General features: G+C 34.3%; 10 non-coding genes across 10 annotated transcripts; all 10 read left to right on the forward strand.

Annotated features, from left to right (window-relative positions):
* Positions 1 to 728: 728 nt before the first annotated feature.
* On the forward strand, positions 729 to 844 carry Trnal-caa (transfer RNA leucine (anticodon CAA)). The gene is made up of 2 exons: positions 729 to 766; positions 799 to 844. It is a non-coding gene; the product is annotated as a tRNA-Leu (tRNA).
* Positions 845 to 2,898: 2,054 nt separating this feature from the next.
* On the forward strand, positions 2,899 to 3,014 carry Trnal-caa (transfer RNA leucine (anticodon CAA)). The gene is made up of 2 exons: positions 2,899 to 2,936; positions 2,969 to 3,014. It is a non-coding gene; the product is annotated as a tRNA-Leu (tRNA).
* A 2,064-nt stretch (positions 3,015 to 5,078) lies between these two features.
* Positions 5,079 to 5,194, forward strand: Trnal-caa (transfer RNA leucine (anticodon CAA)). The gene is made up of 2 exons: positions 5,079 to 5,116; positions 5,149 to 5,194. It is a non-coding gene; the product is annotated as a tRNA-Leu (tRNA).
* A 2,053-nt stretch (positions 5,195 to 7,247) lies between these two features.
* On the forward strand, positions 7,248 to 7,363 carry Trnal-caa (transfer RNA leucine (anticodon CAA)). The gene is made up of 2 exons: positions 7,248 to 7,285; positions 7,318 to 7,363. It is a non-coding gene; the product is annotated as a tRNA-Leu (tRNA).
* Positions 7,364 to 9,401: 2,038 nt separating this feature from the next.
* Positions 9,402 to 9,517, forward strand: Trnal-caa (transfer RNA leucine (anticodon CAA)). The gene is made up of 2 exons: positions 9,402 to 9,439; positions 9,472 to 9,517. It is a non-coding gene; the product is annotated as a tRNA-Leu (tRNA).
* A 2,054-nt stretch (positions 9,518 to 11,571) lies between these two features.
* Positions 11,572 to 11,687, forward strand: Trnal-caa (transfer RNA leucine (anticodon CAA)). Its single transcript has 2 exons — positions 11,572 to 11,609; positions 11,642 to 11,687. It is a non-coding gene; the product is annotated as a tRNA-Leu (tRNA).
* Positions 11,688 to 13,750: 2,063 nt separating this feature from the next.
* On the forward strand, positions 13,751 to 13,866 carry Trnal-caa (transfer RNA leucine (anticodon CAA)). The gene is made up of 2 exons: positions 13,751 to 13,788; positions 13,821 to 13,866. It is a non-coding gene; the product is annotated as a tRNA-Leu (tRNA).
* Positions 13,867 to 15,931: 2,065 nt separating this feature from the next.
* Trnal-caa (transfer RNA leucine (anticodon CAA)) lies at positions 15,932 to 16,047 on the forward strand. Its single transcript has 2 exons — positions 15,932 to 15,969; positions 16,002 to 16,047. It is a non-coding gene; the product is annotated as a tRNA-Leu (tRNA).
* A 2,058-nt stretch (positions 16,048 to 18,105) lies between these two features.
* Positions 18,106 to 18,221, forward strand: Trnal-caa (transfer RNA leucine (anticodon CAA)). Its single transcript has 2 exons — positions 18,106 to 18,143; positions 18,176 to 18,221. It is a non-coding gene; the product is annotated as a tRNA-Leu (tRNA).
* A 2,067-nt stretch (positions 18,222 to 20,288) lies between these two features.
* Trnal-caa (transfer RNA leucine (anticodon CAA)) lies at positions 20,289 to 20,405 on the forward strand. The gene is made up of 2 exons: positions 20,289 to 20,326; positions 20,360 to 20,405. It is a non-coding gene; the product is annotated as a tRNA-Leu (tRNA).
* The last annotated feature ends 1,429 nt before the right edge of the window (positions 20,406 to 21,834 follow it).

Raw genomic sequence — 21,834 nt, forward strand, 5'->3', positions numbered from 1 at the left:
GCATTGTGCATTCATTTAACTGACATATTTAATATCTAGATTTCTAAAAAAAATGGACAATCGACTCTTTTTTTATTTAACTATTTCTAATAGAATTAACAATGGATTTAATTTTTAACATTCCATTTTCCATTATCTTTAACACTTGCCTACAGGGTTCGATTCTAACCTTATCCTAATAGCTTAGAACTGCACGCCTGTGGAACTGTCTTCTGTTTTCCTGCTTTCCAGCTGACTACAATATGGTTGTCTTCAAGTTCAACGTAAACAAGTTCTTGATGAGCCGTTCCACTTACGTTAACAAATTTACCGAATTTCCATTACTAACAATTACTATGTTGTTCAATTGACTACTGTACACTCTTAACCTTTATCCTCGAGTGGTTTCTGGGCCTTGGGCGATGCTTATGTAAAAAAAAATATCATTTTTACTTATCTAGTATGTCTTCTTACTTACATGATAAGGGGGCAGCCCTTTCATGTAACATGAAATTAGTGACCATGATGAAAAGATATGAACTTCACCAAACAATCCACACATTACGAACCGAACAATTTTTTTTTTTTACCCTAAAGCAGCCCATGGCCTGTCTGTCAATGGGAGTGGGGGGAGTGTTGAGGATGGGGGCGGTAAAAAAAAAAACAGCAAAACAGTAAACTGTGAGTCATTGAAAACTGATATTACTTTTAATAATAAGTAAAAATAGGTCAGCATTTAGTGAATGTGTGTCAGGATGGCCGAGCGGTCTAAGGCGCCAGACTCAAGGAATGTAGATTCCTTAACCAGGATTATGAGTATTCTGGTCCACGAATGTGGGCGTGGGTTCGAATCCCACTTCTGACAACATTTTTTTTTTTTTTTATAATTTACACATAATCGTCTATCAAAAGTAATTATGTTCATAAAAACAACACTCTTTCCTATTTTTTTGTTGTTGTTCATTTCAATATTTTAGTATGATCGTTTAAAATTTTTTAAATATTACAAGTGATAAATTTTTACTTTCTTTCTACCTTTAAATCATCTTTAAATGACGACCGTTACATATTTTCGGGTATACTAAAAACGAATATCACATATAAATTTTTGACAGAACAATAGTTTCTGGATATTAAGACAATTTTTTTTATCTAATGCACTACTTAATAAATGCCAGTGGCAATCGCCATTCTATACATGAGGAGGAGGGGGTGTTTTGTAACACGCATGCGTATTAGTACTCTTCAGTTGGAAAAAAAAGATGACCGCCAGTAAAAACACAGTGGATTACATTGGATAATAAATGTCTTAATATCCAGAAAACTGTGCCAAAATTTAAATGTGATATTCGTTTTTAGCATACCCCAAAACCATTAAAAGTTGTCAATTTAACGGTAAATGCTGATATGAAAAAAAAAACAAAAAAAGAAGCAAATGACATACCTTATATATTTTTTTTAAACCGGAAGATGTTTTCTTAATTTTGAATGTTGTATAGGGGTACCTATTGGGAGGAGATAACGGGTTCATATTGTGCCACATATATAACGATGGTGATGTATAACGGCGTACATATAATACACGAATGACGATGACAATTTTGATGGGAAGACATTTATATCTGGCTGGGATGCTTCTTGGGGACTTCATATTTTAATACATACTGTATGATATGATGCAACAGTTCTAATACACATATAGAGAGCAGGAGGAGAGGAGGCACTTCCTTATGATGATGGTGGGGACCATAATTTTGGACGGGCTTGATGATAAAACACATTTACCTTTTCTGTTGTAAAGAATGACGATACGAGACAACACTTACAAAATATATTTCTTTATTCATCAACCGGCCGATCGGTTACATCAGGAATTCAAACTTGGATCTACATGGTCTAATCTTCTACCCTCTGCCTCTAAGGGGCTCCCACTAGAACTGACTCTCCCTCTCCTCAACTCTGTCTTTAAACACTTGACTCTCAACTCTTGGCTGATCAACTGACCTCTAACTTTGAAACCTCAGATTCCTATATTGAGAACTGTTCTTTGTTTATGACGTCAGAAGTGTGTTTTTCAAACTTGACTAATCTTTACGTGGCTTTACATATGTTTGTCCAAACACACTTTTGGCAAACAAAAGAATCCTCAACTCTAATTCTAACCTATTTTTAAACAATATATTTTAACTCGCATTGTGAATTCATTTAACTGACATATTTAATATCTAGATTTCTAAAAAAAATGGACAATCGACTCTTTTTTTATTTAACTATTTCTAATAGAATTAACAATGGATTTAATTTTTAACATTCCATTTTCCATTATCTTTAACACTTGCCTACAGGGTTCGATTCTAACCTTATCCTAATAGCTTAGAACTGCACGCCTGTGGAACTGTCTTCTGTTTTCCTGCTTTCCAGCTGACTACAATATGGTTGTCTTCAAGTTCAACGTAAACAAGTTCTTGATGAGCCGTTCCACTTATGTTAACAAATTTACCGAATTTTCATTACTAACAATTACTATGTTGTTCAATTGACTACTGTACACTCTTAACCTTTATCCTCGAGTGGTTTCTGGGCCTTGGGCGATGCTTATGTAAAAAAAAATATCATTTTTACTTATCTAGTATGTCTTCTTACTTACATGATAAGGGGGCAGCCCTTTCATGTAACATGAAATTAGTGACCATGATGAAAAGATATGAACTTCACCAAACAATCCACACATTACGAACCGAACAATTTTTTTTTTTTTACCCTAAAGCAGCCTATGGCCTGTCTGTCAATGGGAGTGGGGGGAGTGTTGAGGATGGGGGCGGTAAAAAAAAAAACAGCAAAACACTAATCTGTGAGTCATTGAAAACTTATATTACTTTTAATAATAAGTAAAAATAGGTCAGCATTTAGTGAATGTGTGTCAGGATGGCCGAGCGGTCTAAGGCGCCAGACTCAAGGAATGTAGATACCTTAACCAGGATTATGAGTATTCTGGTCCACGAATGTGGGCGTGGGTTCGAATCCCACTTCTGACAACATTTTTTTTTTTTTTTATAATTTACACATAATCGTCTATCAAAAGTAATTATGTTCATAAAAACAACACTCTTTCCTATTTTTTTGTTGTTGTTCATTTCAATATTTTAGTATGATCGTTTAAAATTTTTTAAATATTACAAGTGATAAATTTTTACTTTCTTTCTACCTTTAAATCATCTTTAAATGACGACCGTTACATATTTTCGGGTATACTAAAAACGAATATCACATATAAATTTTTGACAGAACAATAGTTTCTGGATATTAAGACAATTTTTTTTATCTAATGTACTACTTAATAAATGCCAGTGGCAATCGCCATTCTATACATGAGGAGGAGGAGGGGGTGTTTTGTAACACGCATGCGTATTAGTACTCTTCAGTTGGAAAAAAAAGATGACCGCCAGTAAAAACACAGTTGATTACATTGGATAATAAATGTCTTAATATCCAGAAAACTGTGCCAAAATTTAAATGTGATATTCGTTTTTAGCATACCCCAAAACCATTAAAAGTCGTCAATTAAACGGTAAATGCTGATATGAAAAAAAAAAAAAAAAAAAAAAAGCAAATGACATACCTTATATATTTTTTTTAAACCGGAAGATGTTTTCTTAATTTTGAATGTTGTATAGGGGTACCTATTGGGAGGAGATAACGGGTTCATATTGTGCCACATATATAACGATGGTGATGTATAACGGCGTACATATAATACACGAATGATGATGACAATTTTGATGGGAAGACATTTATATCTGGCTGGGATGCTTCTTGGGGACTTCATATTATTAATACATACTGTATGATATGATGCAACAGTTCTAATACACATATAGAGAGGAGGAGGAGAGGAGGCACTTCCTTATGATGATGGTGGGACCATAATTTTGGACGGGCTTGATGATAAAACACATTTACCTTTTCTGTTGTAAAGAATGACGATACGAGACAACACTTACAAAATATAGATGATTTCTTTATTCATCAACCGGCCGATCGGTTACATCAGGAATTCAAACTTGGATCTGCATGGTCTAATCTTCTACCCTCTGCCTCTAAAGGGCTCCCACTAGAACTGACTCTCCCTCTCCTCAACTCTGTCTTTCAACGCTTGACTCTCAACTCTTGGCTGATCAACTGACCTCTAACTTTGAAACCTCAGATTCCTATATTGAGAACTGTTCTTTGTTTATGACGTCAGAAGTGTGTTTTTCAAACTTGACTAATCTTTACGTGGCTTTACATATGTTTGTCCAAACACACTTTTGGCAAACAAAAGAATCCTCAACTCTAATTCTAACCTATTTTTAAACAATATATTTTAACTCGCATTGTGCATTCATTTAACTGACATATTTAATATCTAGATTTCTAAAAAAAATGGACAATCGACTCTTTTTTTATTTAACTATTTCTAATAGAATTAACAATGGATTTAATTTTTAACATTCCATTTTCCATTATCTTTAACACTTGCCTACAGGGTTCGATTCTAACCTTATCCTAATAGCTTAGAACTGCACGCCTGTGGAACTGTCTTCTGTTTTCCTGCTTTCCAGCTGACTACAATATGGTTGTCTTCAAGTTCAACGTAAACAAGTTCTTGATGAGCCGTTCCACTTACGTTAACAAATTTACCGAATTTCCATTACTAACAATTACTATGTTGTTCAATTGACTACTGTACACTCTTAACCTTTATCCTCGAGTGGTTTCTGGGCCTTGGGCGATGCTTATGTAAAAAAAAATATCATTTTTACTTATCTAGTATGTCTTCTTACTTACATTATAAGGGGGCAGCCTTTTCATGTAACATGAAATTAGTGACCATGATGAAAAGATATGAACTTCACCAAACAATCCACACATTAAGAACCGAACAATTTTTTTTTTTTTACCCTAAAGCAGCCCATGGCCTGTCTGTCAATGGGAGTGGGGGGAGTGTTGAGGATGGGGGCGGTAAAAAAAAAAACAGCAAAACACTAAACTGTGAGTCATTGAAAACTGATATTACTTTTAATAATAAGTAAAAATAGGTCAGCATTTAGTGAATATGTGTCAGGATGGCCGAGCGGTCTAAGGCGCCAGACTCAAGGAATGAAGATTCCTTAACCAGGATTATGAGTATTCTGGTCCACGAATGTGGGCGTGGGTTCGAATCCCACTTCTGACAACATTTTTTTTTTTTTTTATAATTTACACATAATCGTCTATCAAAAGTAATTATGTTCATAAAAACAACACTCTTTCCTATTTTTTTGTTGTTGTTCATTTCAATATTTTAGTATGATCGTTTAAAATTTTTTAAATATTACAAGTGATAAATTTTTACTTTCTTTCTACCTTTAAATCATCTTTAAATGACGACCGTTACATATTTTCGGGTATACTAAAAACGAATATCACATATAAATTTTTGACAGAACAATAGTTTCTGGATATTAAGACAATTTTTTTTATCTAATGCACTACTTAATAAATGCCAGTGGCAATCGCCATTCTATACATGAGGAGGAGGGGGTGTTTTGTAACACGCATGCGTATTAGTACTCTTCAGTTGGAAAAAAAAGATGACCGCCAGTAAAAACACAGTGGATTACATTGGATAATAAATGTCTTAATATCCAGAAAACTGTGCCAAAATTTAAATGTGATATTCGTTTTTAGCATACCCCAAAACCATTAAAAGTCGTCAATTTAACGGTAAATGCTGATATGAAAAAAAAAACAAAAAAAGAAGCAAATGACATACCTTATATATTTTTTTTAAACCGGAAGATGTTTTCTTAATTTTGAATGTTGTATAGGGGTACCTATTGGGAGGAGATAACGGGTTCATATTGTGCCACATATATAACGATGGTGATGTATAACGGCGTACATATAATACACGAATGACGATGACAATTTTGATGGGAAGACATTTATATCTGGCTGGGATGCTTCTTGGGGACTTCATATTTTAATACATACTGTATGATATGATGCAACAGTTCTAATACACATATAGAGAGCAGGAGGAGAGGAGGCACTTCCTTATGATGATGGTGGGGACCATAATTTTGGACGGGCTTGATGATAAAACACATTTACCTTTTCTGTTGTAAAGAATGACGATACGAGACAACACTTACAAAATATATTTCTTTATTCATCAACCGGCCGATCGGTTACATCAGGAATTCAAACTTGGATCTACATGGTCTAATCTTCTACCCTCTGCCTCTAAGGGGCTCCCACTAGAACTGACTCTCCCTCTCCTCAACTCTGTCTTTAAACACTTGACTCTCAACTCTTGGCTGATCAACTGACCTCTAACTTTGAAACCTCAGATTCCTATATTGAGAACTGTTCTTTGTTTATGACGTCAGAAGTGTGTTTTTCAAACTTGACTAATCTTTACGTGGCTTTACATATGTTTGTCCAAACACACTTTTGGCAAACAAAAGAATCCTCAACTCTAATTCTAACCTATTTTTAAACAATATATTTTAACTCGCATTGTGCATTCATTTAACTGACATATTTAATATCTAGATTTCTAAAAAAAATGGACAATCGACTCTTTTTTTATTTAACTATTTCTAATAGAATTAACAATGGATTTAATTTTTAACATTCCATTTTCCATTATCTTTAACACTTGCCTACAGGGTTCGATTCTAACCTTATCCTAATAGCTTAGAACTGCACGCCTGTGGAACTGTCTTCTGTTTTCCTGCTTTCCAGCTGACTACAATATGGTTGTCTTCAAGTTCAACGTAAACAAGTTCTTGATGAGCCGTTCCACTTATGTTAACAAATTTACCGAATTTTCATTACTAACAATTACTATGTTGTTCAATTGACTACTGTACACTCTTAACCTTTATCCTCGAGTGGTTTCTGGGCCTTGGGCGATGCTTATGTAAAAAAAAATATCATTTTTACTTATCTAGTATGTCTTCTTACTTACATGATAAGGGGGCAGCCCTTTCATGTAACATGAAATTAGTGACCATGATGAAAAGATATGAACTTCACCAAACAATCCACACATTACGAACCGAACAATTTTTTTTTTTTACCCTACAGCAGCCTATGGCCTGTCTGTCAATGGGAGTGGGGGGAGTGTTGAGGATGGGGGCGGTAAAAAAAAAAACAGCAAAACACTAATCTGTGAGTCATTGAAAACTGATATTACTTTTAATAATAAGTAAAAATAGGTCAGCATTTAGTGAATGTGTGTCAGGATGGCCGAGCGGTCTAAGGCGCCAGACTCAAGGAATGTAGATTCCTTAACCAGGATTATGAGTATTCTGGTCCACGAATGTGGGCGTGGGTTCGAATCCCACTTCTGACAACATTTTTTTTTTTTTAATAATTTACACATAATCGTCTATCAAAAGTAATTATGTTCATAAAAACAACACTCTTTCCTATTTTTTTGGTGTTGTTCATTTCAATATTTTAGTATGATCGTTTAAAATTTTTTAAATATTACAAGTGATAAATTTTTACTTTCTTTCTACCTTTAAATCATCTTTAAATGACGACCGTTACATATTTTCGGGTATACTAAAAACGAATATCACATATAAATTTTTGACAGAACAATAGTTTCTGGATATTAAGACAATTTTTTTTATCTAATGTACTACTTAATAAATGCCAGTGGCAATCGCCATTCTATACATGAGGAGGAGGGGGTGTTTTGTAACACGCATGCGTATTAGTACTCTTCAGTTGGAAAAAAAAGATGACCGCCAGTAAAAACACAGTGGATTACATTGGATAATAAATGTCTTAATATCCAGAAAACTGTGCCAAAATTTAAATGTGATATTCGTTTATAGCATACCCCAAAACCATTAAAAGTCGTCAATTTAACGGTAAATGCTGATATGAAAAAAAAAAAAAAAAAAAAAGAAGCAAATGACATACCTTATATATTTTTTTTAAACCGGAAGATGTTTTCTTAATTTTGAATGTTGTATAGGGGTACCTATTGGGAGGAGATAACGGGTTCATATTGTGCCACATATATAACGATGGTGATGTATAACGGCGTACATATAATACACGAATGACGATGACAATTTTGATGGGAAGACATTTATATCTGGCTGGGATGCTTCTTGGGGACTTCATATTATTAATACATACTGTATGATATGATGCAACAGTTCTAATACACATATAGAGAGGAGGAGGAGAGGAGGCACTTCCTTATGATGATGGTGGGGACCATAATTTTGGACGGGCTTGATGATAAAACACATTTACCTTTTCTGTTGTAAAGAATGACGATACGAGACAACACTTACAAAATATATTTCTTTATTCATCAACCGGCCGATCGGTTACATCAGGAATTCAAACTTGGATCTACATGGTCTAATCTTCTACCCTCTGCCTCTAAGGGGCTCCCTCTCCTCAACTCTGTCTTTAAACACTTGACTCTCAACTCTTGGCTGATCAACTGACCTCTAACTTTGAAACCTCAGATTCCTATATTGAGAACTGTTCTTTGTTTATGACGTCAGAAGTGTGTTTTTCAAACTTGACTAATCTTTACGTGGCTTTACATATGTTTGTCCAAACACACTTTTGGCAAACAAAAGAATCCTCAACTCTAATTCTAACCTATTTTTAAACAATATATTTTAACTCGCATTGTGCATTCATTTAACTGACATATTTAATATCTAGATTTCTAAAAAAAATGGACAATCGACTCTTTTTTTATTTAACTATTTCTAATAGAATTAACAATGGATTTAATTTTTAACATTCCATTTTCCATTATCTTTAACACTTGCCTACAGGGTTCGATTCTAACCTTATCCTAATAGCTTAGAACTGCACGCCTGTGGAACTGTCTTCTGTTTTCCTGCTTTCCAGCTGACTACAATATGGTTGTCTTCAAGTTCAACGTAAACAAGTTCTTGATGAGCCGTTCCACTTACGTTAACAAATTTACCGAATTTCCATTACTAACAATTACTATGTTGTTCAATTGACTACTGTACACTCTTAACCTTTATCCTCGAGTGGTTTCTGGGCCTTGGGCGATGCTTATGTAAAAAAAAATATCATTTTTACTTATCTAGTATGTCTTCTTACTTACATGATAAGGGGGCAGCCCTTTCATGTAACATGAAATTAGTGACCATGATGAAAAGATATGAACTTCACCAAACAATCCACACATTACGAACCGAACAATTTTTTTTTTTTACCCTAAAGCAGCCCATGGCCTGTCTGTCAATGGGAGTGGGGGGAGTGTTGAGGATGGGGGCGGTAAAAAAAAAAACAGCAAAACAGTAAACTGTGAGTCATTGAAAACTGATATTACTTTTAATAATAAGTAAAAATAGGTCAGCATTTAGTGAATGTGTGTCAGGATGGCCGAGCGGTCTAAGGCGCCAGACTCAAGGAATGTAGATTCCTTAACCAGGATTATGAGTATTCTGGTCCACGAATGTGGGCGTGGGTTCGAATCCCACTTCTGACAACATTTTTTTTTTTTTTTATAATTTACACATAATCGTCTATCAAAAGTAATTATGTTCATAAAAACAACACTCTTTCCTATTTTTTTGTTGTTGTTCATTTCAATATTTTAGTATGATCGTTTAAAATTTTTTAAATATTACAAGTGATAAATTTTTACTTTCTTTCTACCTTTAAATCATCTTTAAATGACGACCGTTACATATTTTCGGGTATACTAAAAACGAATATCACATATAAATTTTTGACAGAACAATAGTTTCTGGATATTAAGACAATTTTTTTTATCTAATGCACTACTTAATAAATGCCAGTGGCAATCGCCATTCTATACATGAGGAGGAGGGGGTGTTTTGTAACACGCATGCGTATTAGTACTCTTCAGTTGGAAAAAAAAGATGACCGCCAGTAAAAACACAGTGGATTACATTGGATAATAAATGTCTTAATATCCAGAAAACTGTGCCAAAATTTAAATGTGATATTCGTTTTTAGCATACCCCAAAACCATTAAAAGTTGTCAATTTAACGGTAAATGCTGATATGAAAAAAAAAACAAAAAAAGAAGCAAATGACATACCTTATATATTTTTTTTAAACCGGAAGATGTTTTCTTAATTTTGAATGTTGTATAGGGGTACCTATTGGGAGGAGATAACGGGTTCATATTGTGCCACATATATAACGATGGTGATGTATAACGGCGTACATATAATACACGAATGACGATGACAATTTTGATGGGAAGACATTTATATCTGGCTGGGATGCTTCTTGGGGACTTCATATTTTAATACATACTGTATGATATGATGCAACAGTTCTAATACACATATAGAGAGCAGGAGGAGAGGAGGCACTTCCTTATGATGATGGTGGGGACCATAATTTTGGACGGGCTTGATGATAAAACACATTTACCTTTTCTGTTGTAAAGAATGACGATATGAGACAACACTTACAAAATATATTTCTTTATTCATCAACCGGCCGATCGGTTACATCAGGAATTCAAACTTGGATCTACATGGTCTAATCTTCTACCCTCTGCCTCTAAGGGGCTCCCACTAGAACTGACTCTCCCTCTCCTCAACTCTGTCTTTAAACACTTGACTCTCAACTCTTGGCTGATCAACTGACCTCTAACTTTGAAACCTCAGATTCCTATATTGAGAACTGTTCTTTGTTTATGACGTCAGAAGTGTGTTTTTCAAACTTGACTAATCTTTACGTGGCTTTACATATGTTTGTCCAAACACACTTTTGGCAAACAAAAGAATCCTCAACTCTAATTCTAACCTATTTTTAAACAATATATTTTAACTCGCATTGTGAATTCATTTAACTGACATATTTAATATCTAGATTTCTAAAAAAAATGGACAATCGACTCTTTTTTTATTTAACTATTTCTAATAGAATTAACAATGGATTTAATTTTTAACATTCCATTTTCCATTATCTTTAACACTTGCCTACAGGGTTCGATTCTAACCTTATCCTAATAGCTTAGAACTGCACGCCTGTGGAACTGTCTTCTGTTTTCCTGCTTTCCAGCTGACTACAATATGGTTGTCTTCAAGTTCAACGTAAACAAGTTCTTGATGAGCCGTTCCACTTATGTTAACAAATTTACCGAATTTTCATTACTAACAATTACTATGTTGTTCAATTGACTACTGTACACTCTTAACCTTTATCCTCGAGTGGTTTCTGGGCCTTGGGCGATGCTTATGTAAAAAAAAATATCATTTTTACTTATCTAGTATGTCTTCTTACTTACATGATAAGGGGGCAGCCCTTTCATGTAACATGAAATTAGTGACCATGATGAAAAGATATGAACTTCACCAAACAATCCACACATTACGAACCGAACAATTTTTTTTTTTTTACCCTAAAGCAGCCTATGGCCTGTCTGTCAATGGGAGTGGGGGGAGTGTTGAGGATGGGGGCGGTAAAAAAAAAAACAGCAAAACACTAATCTGTGAGTCATTGAAAACTGATATTACTTTTAATAATAAGTAAAAATAGGTCAGCATTTAGTGAATGTGTGTCAGGATGGCCGAGCGGTCTAAGGCGCCAGACTCAAGGAATGTAGATACCTTAACCAGGATTATGAGTATTCTGGTCCACGAATGTGGGCGTGGGTTCGAATCCCACTTCTGACAACATTTTTTTTTTTTTTTATAATTTACACATAATCGTCTATCAAAAGTAATTATGTTCATAAAAACAACACTCTTTCCTATTTTTTTGTTGTTGTTCATTTCAATATTTTAGTATGATCGTTTAAAATTTTTTAAATATTACAAGTGATAAATTTTTACTTTCTTTCTACCTTTAAATCATCTTTAAATGACGACCGTTACATATTTTCGGGTATACTAAAAACGAATATCACATATAAATTTTTGACAGAACAATAGTTTCTGGATATTAAGACAATTTTTTTTATCTAATGTACTACTTAATAAATGCCAGTGGCAATCGCCATTCTATACATGAGGAGGAGGAGGGGGTGTTTTGTAACACGCATGCGTATTAGTACTCTTCAGTTGGAAAAAAAAGATGACCGCCAGTAAAAACACAGTTGATTACATTGGATAATAAATGTCTTAATATCCAGAAAACTGTGCCAAAATTTAAATGTGATATTCGTTTTTAGCATACCCCAAAACCATTAAAAGTCGTCAATTAAACGGTAAATGCTGATATGAAAAAAAAAAAAAAAAAAAAAAAGCAAATGACATACCTTATATATTTTTTTTAAACCGGAAGATGTTTTCTTAATTTTGAATGTTGTATAGGGGTACCTATTGGGAGGAGATAACGGGTTCATATTGTGCCACATATATAACGATGGTGATGTATAACGGCGTACATATAATACACGAATGATGATGACAATTTTGATGGGAAGACATTTATATCTGGCTGGGATGCTTCTTGGGGACTTCATATTATTAATACATACTGTATGATATGATGCAACAGTTCTAATACACATATAGAGAGGAGGAGGAGAGGAGGCACTTCCTTATGATGATGGTGGGACCATAATTTTGGACGGGCTTGATGATAAAACACATTTACCTTTTCTGTTGTAAAGAATGACGATACGAGACAACACTTACAAAATATAGATGATTTCTTTATTCATCAACCGGCCGATCGGTTACATCAGGAATTCAAACTTGGATCTGCATGGTCTAATCTTCTACCCTCTGCCTCTAAAGGGCTCCCACTAGAACTGACTCTCCCTCTCCTCAACTCTGTCTTTCAACGCTTGACTCTCAACTCTTGGCTGATCAACTGACCTCTAACTTTGAAACCTCAGATTCCTATATTGAGAACTGTTCTTTGTTTATGACGTCAGAAGTGTGTTTTTCAAACTTGACTAATCTTTACGTGGCTTTACATATGTTTGTCCAAACACACTTTTGGCAAACAAAAGAATCCTCAACTCTAATTCTAACCTATTTTTAAACAATATATTTTAACTCGCATTGTGCATTCATTTAACTGACATATTTAATATCTAGATTTCTAAAAAAAATGGACAATCGACTCTTTTTTTATTTAACTATTTCTAATAGAATTAACAATGGATTTAATTTCTAACATTCCATTTTCCATTATCTTTAACACTTGCCTACAGGGTTCGATTCTAACCTTATCCTAATAGCTTAGAACTGCACACCTGTGGAACTGTCTTCTGTTTTCCTGCTTTCCAGCTGACTACAATATGGTTGTCTTCAAGTTCAACGTAAACAAGTTCTTGATGAGCCGTTCCACTTACGTTAACAAATTTACCGAATTTCCATTACTAACAATTACTATGTTGTTCAATTGACTACTGTACACTCTTAACCTTTATCCTCGAGTGGTTTCTGGGCCTTGGGCGATGCTTATGTAAAAAAAAATATCATTTTTACTTATCTAGTATGTCTTCTTACTTACATGATAAGGGGGCAGCCCTTTCATGTAACATGAAATTAGTGACCATGATGAAAAGATATGAACTTCACCAAACAATCCACACATTACGAACCGAACAATTTTTTTTTTTTACCCTAAAGCAGCCCATGGCCTGTCTGTCAATGGGAGTGGGGGGAGTGTTGAGGATGGGGGCGGTAAAAAAAAAAACAGCAAAACACTAAACTGTGAGTCATTGAAAACTGATATTACTTTTAACATTAAGTAAAAATAGATCAGCATTTAGTATATGTGTGTCAGGATGGCCGAGCGGTCTAAGGCGCCAGACTCAAGGAATGTAGATTCCTTAACTAGGATTATGAGTATTCTGGTCCACGAATGTGGGCGTGGGTTCGAATCCCACTTCTGACAACATTTTTTTTTTTTTTTATAATTTACACATAATCGTCTATCAAAAGTAATTATGTTCATAAAAACAACACTCTTTCCTATTTTTTTGGTGTTGTTCATTTGAATATTTTAGTATGATCGTTTAAAATTTTTTAAATATTACAAGTGATAAATTTTTACTTTCTTTCTACCTTTAAATCATCTTTAAATGACGACCGTTACATATTTTCGGGTATACTAAAAACGAATATCACATATAAATTTTTGACAGAACAATAGTTTCTGGATATTAAGTCAATTTTTTTTTATCTAATGTACTACTTAAGAAATGCCAGTGGCAATCGCCATTCTATACATGAGGAGGAGGAGGGGGTGTTTTGTAACACGCATACGTATTAGTACTCTTCAGTTATAAAAAAAAGATGACCGCCAGTAAAAACACAGTGGATTACATTGGATAATAAATGTCTTAATATCCAGAAAACTGTGCCAAAATTTAAATGTGATATTCGTTTTTAGCATACCCCAAAACCATTAAAAGTCGTCAATTTAACGGTAAATGCTGATATGAAAAAAAAAAAAAAAAAAAGAAGCAAATGACATACCTTATATATTTTTTTTAAACCGGAAGATGTTTTCTTAATTTTGAATGTTGTATAGGGGTACCTATTGGGAGGAGATAACGGGTTCATATTGTGCCACATATATAACGATGGTGATGTATAACGGCGTACATATAATACACGAATGACGATGACAATTTTGATGGGAAGACATTTATATCTGGCTGGGATGCTTCTTGGGGACTTCATATTATTAATACATACTGTATGATATGATGCAACAGTTCTAATACACATATAGAGAGGAGGAGGAGAGGAGGCACTTCCTTATGATGATGGTGGGACCATAATTTTGGACGGGCTTGATGATAAAACACATTTACCTTTTCTGTTGTAAAGAATGACGATACGAGACAACACTTACAAAATATAGATGATTTCTTTATTCATCAACCGGCCGATCGGTTACATCAGGAATTCAAACTTGGATCTACATGGTCTAATCTTCTACCCTCTGCCTCTAAGGGGCTCCCACTAGAACTGACTCTCCCTCTCCTCAACTCTGTCTTTCAACGCTTGACTCTCAACTCTTGGCTGATCAACTGACCTCTAACTTTGAAACCTCAGATTCCTATATTGAGAACTGTTCTTTGTTTATGACGTCAGAAGTGTGTTTTTCAAACTTGACTAATCTTTACGTGGCTTTACATATGTTTGTCCAAACACACCTTTGGCAAACAAAAGAATCCTCAACTCTAATTCTAATCTATTTTTAAACAATATATTTTAACTCGCATTGTGCATTCATTTAACTTACATATTTAATATCTAGATTTCTAAAAAAAATGGACAATCGACTCTTTTTTTATTTAACTATTTCTAATAGAATTAACAATGGATTTAATTTTTAACATTCCATTTTCCATTATCTTTAACACTTGCCTACAGGGTTCGATTCTAACCTTATCCTAATAGCTTAGAACTGCACGCCTGTGGAACTGTCTTCTGTTTTCCTGCTTTCCAGCTGACTACAATATGGTTGTCTTCAAGTTCAACGTAAACAAGTTCTTGATGAGCCGTTCCACTTACGTTAACAAATTTACCGAATTTCCATTACTAACAATTACTATGTTGTTCAATTGACTACTGTACACTCTTAACCTTTATCCTCGAGTGGTTTCTGGGCCTTTGGCGATGCTTATGTAAAAAAAAATATCATTTTTACTTATCTAGTATGTCTTCTTACTTACATGATAAGGGGGCAGCCCTTTCATGTAACATGAAATTAGTGACCATGATGAAAAGATATGAACTTCACCAAACAATCCACACATTACGAACCGAACAATTTTTTTTTTTTTACCCTACAGCAGCCCATGGCCTGTCTGTCAATGGGAGTGGGGGGAGTGTTGAGGATGGGGGCGGTAAAAAAAAAAAACAGCAAAACACTAAACTGTGAGTCATTGAAAACTGATATTACTTTTAATAATAAGTAAAAATAGGTCAGCATTTAGTGAATGTGTGTCAGGATGGCCGAGCGGTCTAAGGCGCCAGACTCAAGGAATGTAGATTCCTTAACCATGATTATGAGTATTCTGGTCCACGAATGTGGGCGTGGGTTCGAATCCCACTTCTGACAACATTTTTTTTTTTTTTTATAATTTACACATAATCGTCTATCAAAAGTAATTATGTTCATAAAAACAACACTCTTTCCTATTTTTTTGTTGTTGTTCATTTGAATATTTTAGTATGATCGTTTAAAATTTTTTAAATATTACAAGTGATAAATTTTTACTTTCTTTCTACCTTTAAATCATCTTTAAATGACGACCGTTACATATTTTCGGGTATACTAAAAACGAATATCACATATAAATTTTTGACAGAACAATAGTTTCTGGATATTAAGACAATTTTTTTTATCTAATGCACTACTTAATAAATGCCAGTGGCAGTCGCCATTCTATACATGAGGAGGAGGGGGTGTTTTGTAACACGCATGCGTATTAGTACTCTTCAGTTGGAAAAAAAAGATGACCGCCAGTAAAAACACAGTGGATTACATTGGATAATAAATGTCTTAATATCCAGAAAACTGTGCCAAAATTTAAATGTGATATTCGTTTTTAGCATACCCCAAAACCATTAAAAGTCGTCAATTTAACGGTAAATGCTGATATGAAAAAAAAAAAAAAAAAAAAAAAAAACAAATGACATACCTTATATATTTTTTTTAAACCGGAAGATGTTTTCTTAATTTTGAATGTTGTATAGGGGTACTATTGGGAGGAGATAACGGGTTCATATTGTGCCACATATATAACGATGGTGATGTATAACGGCGTACATATAATACACGAATGACGATGACAATTTTGATGGGAAGACATTTATATCTGGCTGGGATGCTTCTTGGGGACTTCATATTTTAATACATACTGTATGATATGATGCAACAGTTCTAATACACATATAGAGAGGAGGAGGAGAGGAGGCACTTCCTTATGATGATGGTGGGGACCATAATTTTGGACGGGCTTGATGATAAAACACATTTACCTTTTCTGTTGTAAAGAATGACGATACGAGACAACACTTACAAAATATATTTCTTTATTCATCAACCGGCCGATCGGTTACATCAGGAATTCAAACTTGGATCTACATGGTCTAATCTTCTACCCTCTGCCTCTAAGGGGCTCCCACTAGAACTGACTCTCCCTCTCCTCAACTCTGTCTTTAAACACTTGACTCTCAACTCTTGGCTGATCAACTGACCTCTAACTTTGAAACCTCAGATTCCTATATTGAGAACTGTTCTTTGTTTATGACGTCAGAAGTGTGTTTTTTAAACTTGACTAATCTTTACGTGGCTTTACATATGTTTGTCCAAACACACTTTTGGCAAACAAAAGAATCCTCAACTCTAATTCTAACCTATTTTTAAACAATATATTTTAACTCGCATTGTGCATTCATTTAACTGACATATTTAATATCTAGATTTCTAAAAAAAATGGACAATCGACTCTTTTTTTATTTAACTATTTCTAATAGAATTAACAATGGATTTAATTTTTAACATTCCATTTTCCATTATCTTTAACACTTGCCTACAGGGTTCGATTCTAACCTTATCCTAATAGCTTAGAACTGCACGCCTGTGGAACTGTCTTCTGTTTTCCTGCTTTCCAGCTGACTACAATATGGTTGTCTTCAAGTTCAACGTAAACAAGTTCTTGATGAGCCGTTCCACTTACGTTAACAAATTTACCGAATTTCCATTACTAACAATTACTATGTTGTTCAATTGACTACTGTACACTCTTAACCTTTATCCTCGAGTGGTTTCTGGGCCTTGGGCGATGCTTATGTAAAAAAAAATATCATTTTTACTTATCTAGTATGTCTTCTTACTTACATGATAAGGGGGCAGCCCTTTCATGTAACATGAAATTAGTGACCATGATGAAAAGATATGAACTTCACCAAACAATCCACACATTACGAACCGAACAATTTTTTTTTTTTTTACCCTAAAGCAGCCTATGGCCTGTCTGTCAATGGGAGTGGGGGGAGTGTTGAGGATGGGGGCGGTAAAAAAAAAAACAGCAAAACACTAATCTGTGAGTCATTGAAAACTGATATTACTTTTAATAATAAGTAAAAATAGGTCAGCATTTAGTGAATGTGTGTCCGGATGGCCGAGCGGTCTAAGGCGCCAGACTCAAGGAATGTAGATACCTTAACCAGGATTATGAGTATTCTGGTCCACGAATGTGGGCGTGGGTTCGAATCCCACTTCTGACAACATTTTTTTTTTTTTTGTAATTTACACATAATCGTCTATCAAAAGTAATTATGTTCATAAAAACAACACTCTTTCCTATTTTTTTGTTGTTGTTCATTTGAATATTTTAGTATGATCGTTTAAAATTTTTTAAATATTACAAGTGATAAATTTTTACTTTCTTTCTACCTTTAAATCATCTTTAAATGACGACCGTTACATATTTTCGGGTATACTAAAAACGAATATCACATATAAATTTTTGACAGAACAATAGTTTCTGGATATTAAGACAATTTTTTTTATCTAATGCACTACTTAATAAATGCCAGTGGCAATCGCCATTCTATACATGAGGAGGAGGAGGAGGGGGTGTTTTGTAACACGCATGCGTATTAGTACTCTTCAGTTGGAAAAAAAAGATGACCGCCAGTAAAAACACAGTGGATTACATTGGATAATAAATGTCTTAATATCCAGAAAACTGTGCCAAAATTTAAATGTGATATTCGTTTTTAGCATACCCCAAACCATTAAAAGTCGTCAATTTAACGGTAAATGCTGATATGAAAAAAAAAAAAAAAAAAGAAGCAAATGACATACCTTATATATTTTTTTTAAACCGGAAGATGTTTTCTTAATTTTGAATGTTGTATAGGGGTACCTATTGGGAGAAGATAACGGGTTCATATTGTGCCACATATATAACGATGGTGATGCATAACGGCGTACATATAATACACGAATGACGATGACAATTTTGATGGGAAGACATTTATATCTGGCTGGGATGCTTCTTGGGGACTTCATATTATTAATACATACTGTATGATATGATGCAACAGTTCTAATACACATATAGAGAGGAGGAGGAGAGGAGGCACTTCCTTATGATGATGGTGGGGACCATCATTTTGGACGGGCTTGATGATAAAACACATTTACCTTTTCTGTTGTAAAGAATGACGATACGAGACAACACTTACAAAATATAGATGATTTCTTTATTCATCAACCGGCCGATCGGTTACATCAGGAATTCAAACTTTGATCTACATGGTCTAATCTTCTATACCCTCTGCCTCTAAGGGGCTCCCACTAGAACTGACTCTCCCTCTCCTCAACTCTGTCTTTCAACGCTTGACTCTCAACTCTTGGCTGATCCACTGACCTCTAACTTTGAAACCTCAGATTCCTATATTGAGAACTGTTCTTTGTTTATGACGTCAGAAGTGTGTTTTTCAAACTTGACTAATCTTTACGTGGCTTTACATATGTTTGTCCAAACACACTTTTGGCAAACAAAAGAATCCTCAACTCTAATTCTAACCTATTTTTAAACAATATATTTTAACTCGCATTGTGCATTCATTTAACTGACATATTTAATATCTAGATTTCTAAAAAAAATCGACAATCGACTCTTTTTTTATTTAACTATTTCTAATAGAATTAACAATGGATTTCATTTTTAACATTCCATTTTCCATTATCTTTAACACTTGCCTACAGGGTTCGATTCTAACCTTATCCTAATAGCTTAGAACTGCACGCCTGTTGAATTGTCTTCTGTTTTCCTGCTTTCCAGCTGACTACAATATGGTTGTCTTCAAGTTCAACGTAAACAAGTTCTTGATGAGCCGTTCCACTTACGTTAACAAATTTACCGAATTTCCATTACTAACAATTACTATGTTGTTCAATTGACTACTGTACACTCTTAACCTTTATCCTCGAGTGGTTTCTGGGCCTTGGGCGATGCTTATGTAAAAAAAAAATATCATTTTTACTTATCTAGTATGTCTTCTTACTTACATGATAAGGGGGCAGCCCTTTCATGTAACATGAAATTAGTGACCATGATGAAAAGATATGAACTTCACCAAACAATTCACACATTAAGAACAGAACAATTTTTTTTTTTACCCTAAAGCAGCCCATGGCCTGTTTGTCAATGGGAGTGGGGGGAGTGTTGAGGATGGGGGCGGTAAAAAAAAAAAAACAGCAAAACACTAAACTGTGAGTCATTGAAAACTGATATTACTTTTACTAATAAGTAAAAATAGGTCAGTATTTAGTGAATGTGTGTCAGGATGGCCGAGCGGTCTAAGGCGCCAGACTCAAGGAATGTAGCATTCCTTAACCAGGATTATGAGTATTCTGGTCCACGAATGTGGGCGTGGGTTCGAATCCCACTTCTGACAACATTTTTTATTTTTTTTATAATTTACACATAATCGTCTATCAAAAGTAATTATGTTCATAAAAACAACACTCTTTCCTATTTTTTTGTTGTTGTTCATTTCAATATTTTAGTATGATCGTTTAAAATTTTTTAAATATTACAAGTGATAAATTTTTACTTTCTTTCTACCTTTAAATCATCTTTAAATGACGACCGTTACATATTTTCGGGTATACTAAAAACGAATATCACATATAAATTTTTGACAGAACAATAGTTTCTGAATATTAAGACAATTTTTTTTATCTAATGTACTACTTAATAAATGCCAGTGGCAATCGCCATTCTATACATGAGGAGGAGGGGGTGTTTTGTAACACGCATGCGTATTAATACTCTTCAGTTGGAAAAAAAAGATGACCGCCAGTAAAAACACAGTGGATTACATTGGATAATAAATGTCTTAATATCCAGAAAACTGTGCAAAATTTAAATATGATATTCGTTTTTAGCATACCCCAAAACCATTAAAAGTCGTCAATTTAACGGTAAATGCTGATATGAAAAAAAAAAAACAAAAAAAAAAGAAGCAAATGACATACCTTATATATTTTTTTTAAACCGGAAGATGTTTTCTTAATTTTGAATGTTGTATAGGGGTACTTATTGGGAGGAGATAACGGGTTCATATTGTGCCACATATATAACGATGGTGATGTATAACGGCGTACATATAATACACGAATGACGATGACAATTTTGATGGGAAGACATTTATATCTGGCTGGGATGCTTCTTGGGGACTTCATATTATTAATACATACTGTATGATATGATGCAACAGTTCTAATACACATATAGAGAGGAGGAGGAGAGGAGGCACTTCCTTATGATGATGGTGGGGACCATCATTTTGGACGGGCTTGATGATAAAACACATTTACCTTTTCTGTTGTAAAGAATGACGACACGAGACAACACTTACAAAATATAGATGATTTCTTTATTCATCAACCGGCCGATCGGTTACATCAGGAATTCAAACTTGGATCTACATGGTCTAATCTTCTACCCTCTGCCTCTAAGGGGCTCCCACTAGAACTGACTCTCCCTCTCCTCAACTCTGTCTTACAACGCTTGACTCTCAACTCTTGGCTGATCAACTGACCTCTAACCTTGAAACCTCAGATTCCTATATTGAGAACTGTTCTTTGTTTATGACGTCAGAAGTGTGTTTTTAAAACTTGACTAATCTTTACGTGGCTTTACATATGTTTGTCCAAACACACTTTTGGCAAACAAAAGAATCCTCAACTCTAATTCTAACCTATTTTTAAACAATATATTTTAACTCGCATTGTGCATTCATTTAACTGACATATTTAATATCTAGATTTCTAAAAAAAATGGACAATCGACTCTTTTTTTATTTAACTATTTCTAATAGA

The sequence above is a fragment of the Euprymna scolopes genome, chromosome 40, assembly GCF_053919585.1.
Source record: "Euprymna scolopes isolate OS-2025 chromosome 40, ASM5391958v1, whole genome shotgun sequence".
Classification (NCBI taxonomy): domain Eukaryota; kingdom Metazoa; phylum Mollusca; class Cephalopoda; order Sepiida; family Sepiolidae; genus Euprymna; species Euprymna scolopes.